Here is a 12,958-nt window from a genome sequence, read left to right as displayed (position 1 = left end):
CCTTACAGTATCATCCCCCTCGTCATAAAGACACTTACAAGAGACATGTGTCTTCCGCAAATATCTTGGGAGTCCCAGGGTCGCGAAGCGGACATCGTCCGTTCGCTGGCTACTTGAGGGCAAGAGACAAAAAGGATGCCGTATCTAAGATGGAACCCGTGGGTACAGATGAAAAACCCACATAACAAACGAACGGTTTGAGTTAGTACAGCGAAACTACGTACACCCACTAAACTCGTCATTTGCGGTTCATAGATACCAAACTCGACTATATTCGTGCGAGTCGAAAAACACCACTTACAATTGTTACAGAACCTCAGACGCTCCTTTTGCCCTCATGTAGGCAAGCACTAGTCAGAATCATACTCAATATTCATCAGACCATCTAGATGTTGCTGTAGCATAGCTCTGTCCAACCGAGTTCCATTGGTAACAGGCGGCTGTCTCATACACGTTGTAGCACAGAGGCCACATAAGGCAGGACCGCACTGCACACAAAGGCAACACGTGAACAGGAACGCCACAACAACTCCGACGATCATCAGAATCTTCCAACCCCAAGTCGACATCAGGCCCCAAAACCACCCAAGTAGCGTCCAATCCCCTACATCCACGTGTATGGATTCGGAGATCTTATGCAACTTCGAGATGGCTTGATAAACGGTCGGAGCGTTATCAGGAATGAAAATACAGCAGCTCGAATGGATCACCTTACATACCCCACCTCGATCTGCTAAGATCACGTCTAAAACCATACGGTTTTGTAACGTCATAAGTCTATCCTCCTGAAGTTCTGTGGTGATATTACCAAGGGCACTGGCAGTAATGTTAGCTGTCGATTCTACCACTCGAGTCAACTGTCTCAGGTTCCTACTATTAACCATAGGCCCCCAAAACGGGAGGAAACCCTTGAAAAAGTCTCCTGCCTCTTGACCGGCAGTATCCTCTTCGCTAATTACGCCTCTCACAACTCTAGTCTTGTGATAATCTGCATCTACAGTAAACGTCGGAGGCAACAAATTTGCGATAAAACATGAGCCCATGAAGTCAGAGGGCAACCATGCATACGCACGATCATGGCAGATAAAGTATGTACCCTTGGCAGCCAGAAACACAGGGGACGAGACCATCGGCAGAATGTAATTTTCAGTGCAAGCACTCTCTCCAAGTCGGGCTTTCGATCTTCGGCCACGACCTATGAGACAAAAATTACCAATGTGGGGTACGACCCATATCGGAGGTGAGCTTTTAAGCTGTTTTTCACTACTGAACACACTATACTCGCCTCTACTCAGGACCCTATAGGCTTGTACCTCTTCTTCGGGAATAAGCGAGGGATCATAGATATCACTATCTAAGTCCTCTATTGCAAAGGTTTTTGATACGAGGTAGGACCAGAGTAGGGGGAACGTGGTTCTCGAATGGGGTGGAAACCTAGTGCGCTTCGAAACATTGTTTGAAATGCTCGAGCAGACCCTTGGGAACTATACGGTAACACCAGATATGGAATTCCCTTATCCGTAGTATGTGGCATCAACCCACACACCCAACAATTAGTAGTGTTAACCACTAACTGATGCTGATGAAGGAGCTGAATAAAGGAATTGTTGCGAAATTCTGCACGTCTAGCCTGCTCGTGTTCGGGTAAGATGTGAAAGGAATGAGGGGAAATAGTAGAGGTAAGTTTAGGATCGGGGGTAGGAGTAGGTATAGCAGAAGGTAAGAAGTAAGACATCGTGTAATACACCCCACCCGCCAATAATGCAGAAACAGTCAAAAATAATACAAATATTTGGAACATAAAACATTTGGTACGACTAAGTTGTTGCAACTTGAACCTTTGCGCCTGAGCTTCTTCCAAGTCCATCAGCTTTGAAAACGCCACCCCCTACGACCGTCCGCAACGTTTCTTGACGCACTTCGTTCTGTGTAGCAGTAGTCAATTCCCAGGAGTTCCCAGGAACCGACGGTCTTTAACCTAGCGTCAAGACCTACTAACCAGAAAGAAGTACGCGCGCGGCCCTACGGCCTTTATTTATAATCAATATTTCTCAGCTGTGGAAGCAAAAAGTATAAGGAACAAAACTCAATATGTATATATATACAAGAATAATCACAATAATACGGATGTCCAAACTGATCACGGAAAGCGGGATAATGCAGTTGTCAATGAATCAAAGCAGGATCTTTTATTAGTCTTTAGTGCTAGATCGCAAAAAGTATCGGGTTTTCCCAGGACGTGTCTGCTCGTCAAACAAAGGATCCTTTGAAGAGACAACGTCCTGCTGATCAGTTGAGTGTTCTGGTCTTGAGTCTTTCGATGACAAATGTTCAACAGTGTCTTTCTGCTGCACTGAGGATTCTCCGACAGGTTGTGCGTCGCTAAAAGGTACAAACGCCGGCAATCCTTCGGTTTCAGTTGATGCAATGCCTCTCCTCACCCACGGGTCTGCCGGCAAAGGGAGAGGGACTTTCTTCGTGTGGGTGGCATGCACCCAGTTCTTCCGTCCCTCAAGACGAACAGCAGTCCTCGTGGCGAGGAGAACCTGGTAGGGTCCAGTGAACCTCGGATCCAAATTGTTCTTGCGCGAAAAGTTCCGCGTCACCACCCAATCTCCGGGCTGGAGCTGGTGGCCTGGACCCTCCGTCTGCGTCGGCAGTGCTTCGTAAACCTGTTGGTGAATTAACCTCAGTTTAGCAGTCAAGTCATGAAGATAATCGATCAACATTGGATACTCAAGATCACAGAACACACCTGGCCTAGGAACCCCCCAAACAATCGCAGGACGACCGAACACTATTTCATAGGGACTAAGCCCTACTCGGGAGTGTACAGTCGCCCTAGTTGACAGTAATGCTAAGGGTAAAGCATCAGGCCACGAGAGACCAGTCGTAGCCTGAATCTTTGCTAGCTTTAGTTTAAGGGTGCCGTTATACCCTTCAACCAAACCAGCTGACTGGGGATGATTGGCACTATGGAATTTCTGATTAATTCCAAGGCCCTTACACACACTCTTCATCACACTCCCCACAAACTCACTTCCGTTATCCGACCACACGACTCTAGGCATTCCATACCGAGGAAAGTATTCCTTCAGTAGGATTTTTGCAGTAGACAAAGCAGTATTGTCTTTGAGAGGATAGGCCTCAATCCATCGGGAGAATGCGCAAACCACTACTAAAACGTATTTCAGGTTATTGCATCGCTCCATATGGATGAAGTCCAATTGAATCACCTCAAAGGGACATGAAGGGGGAGCAAAACTGCCAGGAGGAGTTGGGGTTCCCTTGCCAGGATTGTACAACATGCACACCATACAATTCTTAACCAAGCGTTCAGCACATTTCGTGATACCATCATTCTTCCACACAGGGGACAGCAGTTTACAAATACCTTTCGCGCTAATATGTGCTAACCCATGTGCCATTGTCACAACGGCCAGTACATACGCATCAGGCAACATCCATCTTTTGTGATCCGATAAATCAATCCAACAACCACTTGCATCCAGCTTTCCCGTACTCTCTTTCCACTTCGTCTTCTCAGTCTCGGTGGCCTCTTTCTGAATTTCTTTCACACTCTCAATAGTGTCTTCACACATACCCGACTCTGCAGGCCACCTAACCGGACTCGTCACATACATTCGAGTGCTAAGGTTCCGGGCAGTCTCCTTAGCAATCTCATCCGCAAACGCATTACCATGACCAACATCATCCGTCACCTTACGATGCGCACTGCATTTAACAATCGCTACCTGCTTAGGCAACGTAAGTGCATCTAAGAGATCATTCACAAGCTGGCCATGCTGAATCTTCGTACCATGCGAGGTCAGAAAACCTCTCTCTCTCCACAATCGTCCAAAGCTATGGGCGACGCCAAACGCATATTGGCTGTCGGTAAACACATTCACACGTTTCCCTTTCGCTAACACACACGCTCTGGTAAGAGCGATCAGTTCTGCAGCTTGGGCAGAATTCTGATTCAATCTTGCAGTCTCAACAACAGTATTCAACGTTACAACAGCATAAGCAGTAGTCACATCGCCATTCGGCAACTTAAAACACGAACCATCCACATACAGTGTTCCATCTGGGTCTTCCAATGGGGTGTTTTTGAGGTCCACTCGACCTTTTGTTTCCTCTTCTGTCCTCAAATAACAATCATGTTCTGTTATTTCATCTGACTCTGAGCTAATTGGTAACAAAGTCGCCGGATTCAGAACATTGCAACGTTTTATTTGGATATGACTTGCCAGCAACGTCAATTCGTACCCAGACAATCTCGCACTCGTCAAGTGCTGAGTTTTCGTACGATTCAGAAGAGTGTCAACTGCATGCGGAACCATCACCGTAAGCATATTATCCATGACCAATCCTGCTGATTGTCGGATGGACACCACAGCTGCCGCTGTTGCTCTCAAGCAACTCGGCAATGCTCTAGCTACCGGGTCCAAGGTCGAGGAAAAATATGCACATGGACGTTGCTTACCACCAAAAGGTTGCGTTAAAACACTCAACGCACAACCTTCTCTTTCGTGAACATATAACGTGAATGGCTTACTGTAGTCAGGAGTACCTAACACAGGAGCCGAACACAATGAAGCACGCAGTTCAGAAAAACTTTTCTGACATTCTTCCGTCCATGGTAAAGGAGTTGAAACATCCTTGCACGTAAGAGCCACTAATGGTTTCGCTAGCAATGAAAAATTAGGAATCCATTGCCTGCAGTACGACGTGATACCTAGAAAGGCACGCACATCTCTTTGGGTTTTTGGCACAGCCATTCGTGCAATTGCAGCAATTCTCTCTGGGGTCAACCGCCTTCCCTCCTTTGACAATAAGTGACCTAAATAGGTAACTTCTTGACAACAATATTGGAGTTTAGAAGGTGACACCTTGTGATTTAACTCGCAGAGATGTTGCAGCAACGACACCGTAGCAATTTTGCAAATGTCCTGAGTATCAGCAGCCACCAATAAGTCATCGACGTATTGGATTAAGGCCGCACCAGCCGGCAACTTGAACGCATCCAGTTGACCCTTCAAGGCTTGACTGTAAATCGATGGACTTTCACAGTAGCCCTGAGGAGCGCGTTTGAACCGGAAGCTGCGTCCACCGAGAGAGAAACCGAAAAGGTCTCTGCTCTCCTCTGCAATCGGGATGCTGAAGAACGCATTCTTCAAGTCAATCACCGAAAACCACGATGCAGAAGCTGGAATCAGAGTCAGTAGCGCCGTGATGTCAGGCACAACGGGGAACTGAGGAATCACAATTTTATTAACCTCCCGTAAATCGATAACAAAACGATAAACAGGTGGTTTCGAAGGATCAGTACGTTTTAAAATGGGCAGTACAGGGCTGTTGCACACGTTTCCCCGAGTCTCTTCAATAACGTCTTTCTCGATCAGATCATAAATGATCGCTAACAGTGCTCGTTCACCATCAAGAGAGATACGGTACTGGGGAATACGTGGCAATCGCACATTAGATTTCAACTGAACAACATAAGGGGAGATGTCAAGCAGGCCCACATCATTGGGACCTGTCGCCCACAAAGACGCAGGAAGAGAACTCAATTCCGGTGGAAGCTTATCGAGGGACAAATACATAGGTGAGACAACTCTCTCTCCCAACGTAAGCTTTACGCCCGCGGGAGAACAGTACAGAGTTGCATACAAACGTTTAAGCAAATCCAGACCCAAAAGATTTTCACCACACCCAGTAGTCAAAATCAACGGAGCCTGGAGTTCACGAGGCCCAATTGTAAGGGGCAAAGGGCGCGAAACTGGATTGCTAACGGGGGCGCCAGAGAATCCAACGGAAACATTTGTTAAGCCAGACAAAGGTGCGCCAGGGAGTTTCGAATGCATAATAGAACTTTTCGCTGCACCAGTGTCCAACAGAAAAGGCTCAACGAAGCCCGATGTAGCAACCGCGACGTAAGGCCCTCTCTGATCAACCGGAACAGATACCACTCCCTCTCCTTGTCTTTGGCTGTCCTAGTAATTACTGTCGTCAGTTCCCTGATCGACGTAGTAATCGTCTACATTGTACTGCGCAGATCGTCCTTGCGATGATCCACGTTGATCAAAACAGTTATTAGAGTTTGATGAGTTATCTGAACGATCATTTTGAACACCGCGACCCCTACCGCGTGATGTCTGTTGAGAACCACCACGACCTCCTCTAGAGGAATTACCACTATTACGGTCGTTCAAAACCGGACAATTAAATTTTATATGACCCTCCTGTCTACAATAGGCACACTGATTGTACCCTAACGATGATCTTTGGAAAGAGGAGTCATTACGAGGTTGTGATCGGTTCGATTGTGACTGCGATCTATTCTGTTGGGGCGCATTCTGATTCGAACGTGGAGGATACGCCTGCTGTAGCAACACTTTAGTTTTAAGCTCCTTCGTCTTTTTCTCAGCACGGTCGTTCTCCTCTTTTACTCTATTCTCATAATATTGTGCCGTGGCCAATATCTGAGCTGAGGTAGAAACGGCCCATGCACTTTCTGAATTTTTTAATTTATTGCTCAAATCGGGCAATAAGTTTGAAACAAATTTATCGACAAACAACCGTTGACCACCCTCTGTACCATATCCTGACCACTATGGTCGATGAATGCCTCCTCGAACCTTGTAAAGAAGTCGGAGACACTCTCGTCCTTCTTCTGTTTACAAGCCGACAATTTGTCCCAGTTCACCCTCATAGCTGGCATAAGAGTTTTCATTAACGTTATTATTCTTTGAGGAAGATCGGCAATCAACTGTTCGGGTTTAGCACCACCAGTTTGTCGGGCATCCGCCGCTACAATGGCAGCCCAAGCACCACCTAGTTCATTCGGATGATTCTCCTGACGAATCTTAGCCCACACCGGTTGCGGTACGACATTTCCGAACAGCATATCAATATCGGCAAGATTCATTATCGTAGCATCTACGAGCTGCGATAATTCTTTGTAATACCCTGTAGGATTTTTGCGAGGGTCAGGCAATGATTGCTTCACCTGTAACACTTCTGAGCGTTTCCATGGCAAATGTATCCACACTCTCTGGAAATGTGCCAATACCGGGGGGTTCGCCCCAGGATTAGCTGGCATCCACACTGGTGGAACTTCACGCATAGGAAACTGACCAGACTAATCTGGCTGTCTTTCAACATCCTCAACAAACAAGGCTTGAGGTATAGGAGTGGGACGGAAAGATAGCAACCGCTCAACCGCACGTCGAACGTTGGTATCCACTATCAGTCCAGTCGAGAACTGAAGTTGTAGATCGGACAAAGCGGTCAGCACCTCGTCAGGTGCATCGGCCGATATCTGATCGCGAAGGACCTTACACATTTCTTCGAACACAAATCTCTGGGTTGGTATATTGAATTGACAAAATGTGTCGAGTACGACACGTGGTGGATTTCGAAGAGGATGTGTCATCCAACCCATCGCCATATTATAGAGCGAAGCACGTTCTCTGTTACCAGGAAGCTGACTACGTCTCTGAGGACCATCGGAACCAGCGGACCCAAGAACAGGTCCGAGAGAATGAAAAAAACTAGCCGCAAGAGGAGAAGTACGGCTACGAGTAGAGGGAGAAGTATAAGACACAGGACTAACAAGTGAGGGGGTAGAAACAGTAGCAACAGTAGGAGTTAACAGAGCAGGAGCAGTAGCGGGAGCAGGAGTATGTGGAAGCGGAGGAGCAGTAGGGATGGCAACAGACAAAGGAGCAGGAACAGTCGGAAGGACGGGTGCAGGTTGAGGAACAGGCTGAGGAATAGGTGGTGGAACAGGTACAGGAGGAACCACTGGAACAGCGGTACCCTGTACATACGGAGGTGGTGACTTCATAAGATAGGACATTAAAGAATCCTCAACTGCCTCCTCCTTCTTTTCCGACTCCGTAGGCAAAGTAGGATAACATTTATCTATGGACATACGCTGTAGCCTATCGAACACTTCCTTTTCCTTATCCTCCTTATCACGCTGAAACTGCTCTGCTTTCTTTACAATGGTAGCAACACCATCTCTCTGATTTTGTTTAGTCTGTCTAATTTCTTTCTGTCGGGCTTCTTTACGCCACAACCGAAAGGCATCAAACATGGCCGGCCTTGACTTTTTCGCAAATAATTTAGCCTCTAGATTATCTAAGATTGGAGTCTCAAAACTACCATGAGGTGGCCAACTAAGGACACCGTCCTTTTTCGTATAACGGATCCAATAATCATTAAAAGTAATCGGGCCTAGCCCGTGCTTACTGTACAGTTCATAAGTCGGAGTTCCAACCGGAGGTATCGGACACGAGTCCTCCAGTCGGGAATCCACACCGCAAGGTCTGAAACAACTAAACAAAGTACTGCGACTAGGCATCTTGCACACTAGCCGAGTTTCACAAACTTCAAGGGTTACGGGATTTACCAAGTCCCAGCAAAGAGCAAAAACCCTCGGTTTTTGGCGGCTGCAGTCGTCAAACAATACAACAAAGGACCAAGAACTACAAATGCAATGGAACCATGCAACCACTAAGCAACCACAACCAAAACTCTGGGAGCGACCCACAAATACTTAACTCAAAGATCGATGGCGTCCCCAGGAAGGCCCGTCAATCGTCTCGCTCTTCCAAGGTCTACGCCAGGCGCCAAAACAGGTCTACAGTCAGGGCAGCAGTCCGTCGCAGCCGTCAGGAGGCGGGAATCTTCGCGGGAAAAGTCTTCGGGCCACTTATTTCGACAGCGGGATCGATGAAGCGGAGTGCACCTTCCCTCGGAGATTTCACACGAAGTTCCTCACGATCGTCGGGCTTGGACCGGTACCACTGATGCAGCCCTACGTTGGGCGCCAACTGAAGGACTGGGTTATTTTAAAACCCAGCGGTGCCAGGGCACAACACCTGAAACCTTCGTGGGTAACCTGCTCCGGCGTACAAATCACAGAGACACGGGACACTTCCTTCGGCGTCAAAGATTCAAGGTTTATTTGCTGCAGGGAAACACAGAAATCACGGAAGTACAACAAGTGTAGTTCAGAGTGACTGCTTCAAGTTGGTTCTGTGGATCGCTCCTTTTATACACGATTTTCCCATAGGTTTGCATAGCAGACAAAGGTTTACAACCCGGTTCCCACAATTATCCCCCAGAGGGGTCGTTTTGGTCACTTTGATTCACATAAGGTCCGGAATATAAGTGCGGAAACATTTGGCGGTTCCCAACTGTAAAAACCCATCTTCCCACCATTAGTACATTCCAATCAGCAGTAAAACAGATCGAAGTAGGAACAAGGACAGGTGCAGAGGAAGATGGAGACAGTGGGGAGATCGGAAAGGGTGTAAAAGGGGAGGTATCGGGAAACATGACATACAGGCATCAAAGGGACGTGCCTAATGAGATGCACGGCTGAGATAATAGGCTGGCCGCTCGAGATGGGCCTCGAGCGGCGCCATCTGCCTTACAGTATCATCCCCCTCGTCATAAAGACACTTACAAGAGACATGTGTCTTCCGCAAATATCTTGGGAGTCCCAGGGTCGCGAAGCGGACATCGTCCGTTCGCTGGCTACTTGAGGGCAAGAGACAAAATGGATGCCGTATCTAAGATGGAACCCGTGGGTACAGATGAAAAACCCACATAACAAACGAACGGTTTGAGTTAGTACAGCGAAACTACGTACACCCACTAAACTCATCATTTGCGGTTCATAGATACCAAACTCGACTATATTCGTGCGAGTCGAAAAACACCACTTACAATTGTTACGGAACCTCACTTGCAGCCCGCAGTGAAACTAATACTGCACAATGCCTAATTGATGCAGGCCCTTGCATCACAAATCTCTTGTTGACAGCAGCCTCGACGACAATGCAGGTTCTTGCATCGCAACCTTGCAACTCCTCAGAACCAACACATCACACCGGCCTTGCAATGCCTCCTGGATGCCAGACTTCGCATTGCAAGTAGGCCTGAGCTTAAAACTCCACTTTCAGAATTTGCGGAATTTAGCAACTTCGCATTACGTGGAGGTTCCAGAGTTACTGATAAACTCTGCAATCCACAACAGAGTAAAGGGTTTTTTGCTGGCTCACTCAAAATTAGGGGTGGACAGTAAATTCCGTTCCGCTTGCGGAATTTACAAAATTTCCCATTCTGCATGGAATGCGGAATTGCTGAAAATTCAGCGATCCGCAGTGGAACGGAATTTGTGGGAATGGTTGGTGAGTAGGTACAGTAAAGGTATTAGACAAAACGGTGGCATCTTCTTGGATAAATATGCAGGGAAGGATTCATTCTGGCACGATGCTCCTAGCCCTAGTTGCAGGTCAAATTCGGTAATGCATTAATCAGCCCTAAAAATATTGTGTGCTTTGCAGTGGCAAAGTTACAGACAAACATGGTCACTGAAGAGACAACTCTTCTGACCCTTTATGCAGCTGTAGTGTAAAAAAAGCACTATACATTTACTCAATAAGGTAGCACTTACTTATTAGTCAGTAGAAAGTACTCCAGTTGAGTATAGGTATTGCACAAAACAGTGGTATCTCCTTGGATAAATATGCAGGGCAGGATTCCTTCTGCCACGATGCTCCTGGCCCGAGTTGCAGCTCAAATTCGGTAATGCATTAATCAGCCCAAAAAATATTGTGCGCTCGGTCGAGGCTGGGCAGGTGTGCTTTCTCCCTAAATCTACCACCAAAAAGTAGGTGTGATGCTTGATGAAGGTCTTTGCATCCATGACTTTCTCGAGCACAGTCCCCGTGTAGTTCCTGTGACCAGAAAGTTCTCTCTCCTCATCTGCTGCTCTGATCGGTCTAACCTTTTATAAACAAGAGGCATGTTGTGAGCTCGCATAGAAGCCGCGCCCAACACACACTAGCGGTATGCAACGTCTTCCCGCCCTTTACCCACTATGATGGACAGCTCACTCAAGGTACCCCAATGCCTTTCTGTGCGGTGGCAATCTTACAGACACATATGGTCAGTGGAGAGACAACTCTTCTGTCCCTTTACACAGCTGTAGTGTAGGAAAAGCACTATACACTTACTAAATGAGGTAGCACTTACTGATTAGCCAGTAGAAATTACTCCAGTTGAGTTGAGGTATTGCACAAAACTGTGGCATCTTCTTGGATAAATATGCAGAGCAGGATTCATTCTGGCACGATGCTCCTGGCCTGAGTTGCAGCTCGAATTCGGTAGCGCATTAATCAGTCCCAAAAATATTGTGCGCTCGGTCGAGGCAGGGCAGGTGTGCTTTCCCCATATTTACCATCATAAAGTAGCTGTGATACTTGATGGAGGTCTTTGCATCCATGACTTTCACAAGCGCAATCCCCTTGTAGTTGCTGTGATCTGGAGGTTTTCTCTCCTCATCTGCTATTCTGATCGGTCTCTGACCTTTTATAAACTAGAGGTATGTTGTGAACTGGCATAGAAGCCCTGCCCCACACACACTAGCGGTATGTAATGTCTTCCTGCCCTTTGCCCACTATGAATATGTCGGACGGCTTACTGAAACGACCCATGCGCCTTTCTGGCGCGTTGGCAAAGTTACAGCTGTTGTGTAACAGGCGGAACAAGAAACTTCGTGAGCACGTGAAATTCTGTGTGCTCGCAGAGTTTTTTGCAGTTTCGCAGAACTCTGCGTAGCGCGACTACGCAAATTCCGCCCACCCCTACAAATGCCCTTTTGCGCACATAGGAGTGACTTGCTAGGTACTCACGATCATCCAAAAGATTTCCTAGCTGTTCAGGAGGGCTACGAGATTTGCTAGCCACACGCCTAGCTCCCGCAAGATTTTTCAGTCAATAACATGTCTTTCGACTGCGCCAGCGACTTGCGGGAGATGTTTTCTGATGTACTCAGCGGCAAACACGCACAATCTACTGCAGCTGCGATCTGGGGAAGATTCCCTCATGGAGAAGCATCAAAATCTTCCCAAAATAAGGATTTGGAGTAACTGATTGTTAGTTGTTTGAGCTTGGAGCCCGTTAAAAAAAAAAAATTCCAACAGGAAGGATGAACCCCAGAGTCTCCAACTTCCTGTTCCTGTCCAGGAGGCGCCTACCAGTACTTTGTCCATCACTTTTCATTTAGGCTTGGAGCTGGAAGGATCTCTCTGTCCGCTACATATTTACCACTGGATTTAAGGACTTTATATTTGGATTTCAAAAGTAAGCTAAAAGACGGTTGTGAAAGGGTTTGTTTGTTTGATAGAAAGCATGCACCAGGATTTTTTTTTTAATTCAATTTTTTCAAAACTGATTGTGGGGGGTGACTTGCAGTTTCAGTAGGGGCCCAGTTATTTTTTGCATGTAAAAATATAGCAGAGTTTAGTACATTTTCTCCATGTTTTCTAAAGAAATTGCATGAATCTTAAAATTCACTATGTGGATAAGGATGGGCGGAAAATCCTTTACGCTCGCGGATTTTGCGGATTTTCGGTAAATTCGCAATCCGCGAGATTCGCGAATTTCCCGCAAAATCCGCAAATTCACACGCAGCGGATTTTTTTTCTTTGCGGTGTAAGTTCGCAATTGCGAACATGTAGGTGCGGCGGGCAGCAACAATCTCGCACTCGCAAAATTACAAAAATTGCAATTCTGCACAAGAAATCTACTAGCACGCAGCATAGACCTTCTGAAAATGATTATTTTTATCAGAATAACTCCTCAGGTTGACATTTGCCTGCACTTTTTTAGATTTGAGGCCTTTTGATTTTCTTTGGATAACTTTTGGATTAGAAATCAACTTTCTCATATAAGCTTGGTGGGGCATTAAAGTTGCTGTAATGCTGCTCTGCAGAAAAACGAGTTTTGCAAAAGTGAAAGCAGGTTCAAAAGTTCAAACTCATCATTAGTAACCGTTCCCTGTAGTGCTTCCTGACAAGGGCCCCTCCAGAGTTCAGTTGCTAGTTGCAACAATTGTATGACCCTGCTCTGACCCTCACAGCAGGCTCATAGA

This window comes from Lissotriton vulgaris, chromosome 3_2 (assembly GCF_964263255.1).
Source record: "Lissotriton vulgaris chromosome 3_2, aLisVul1.2, whole genome shotgun sequence".
NCBI classification, from domain to species: Eukaryota; Metazoa; Chordata; class Amphibia; order Caudata; family Salamandridae; genus Lissotriton; species Lissotriton vulgaris.
The sequence above is the reverse complement of the archived record's forward strand: the minus strand, read 5'-3'. Positions refer to the sequence as shown.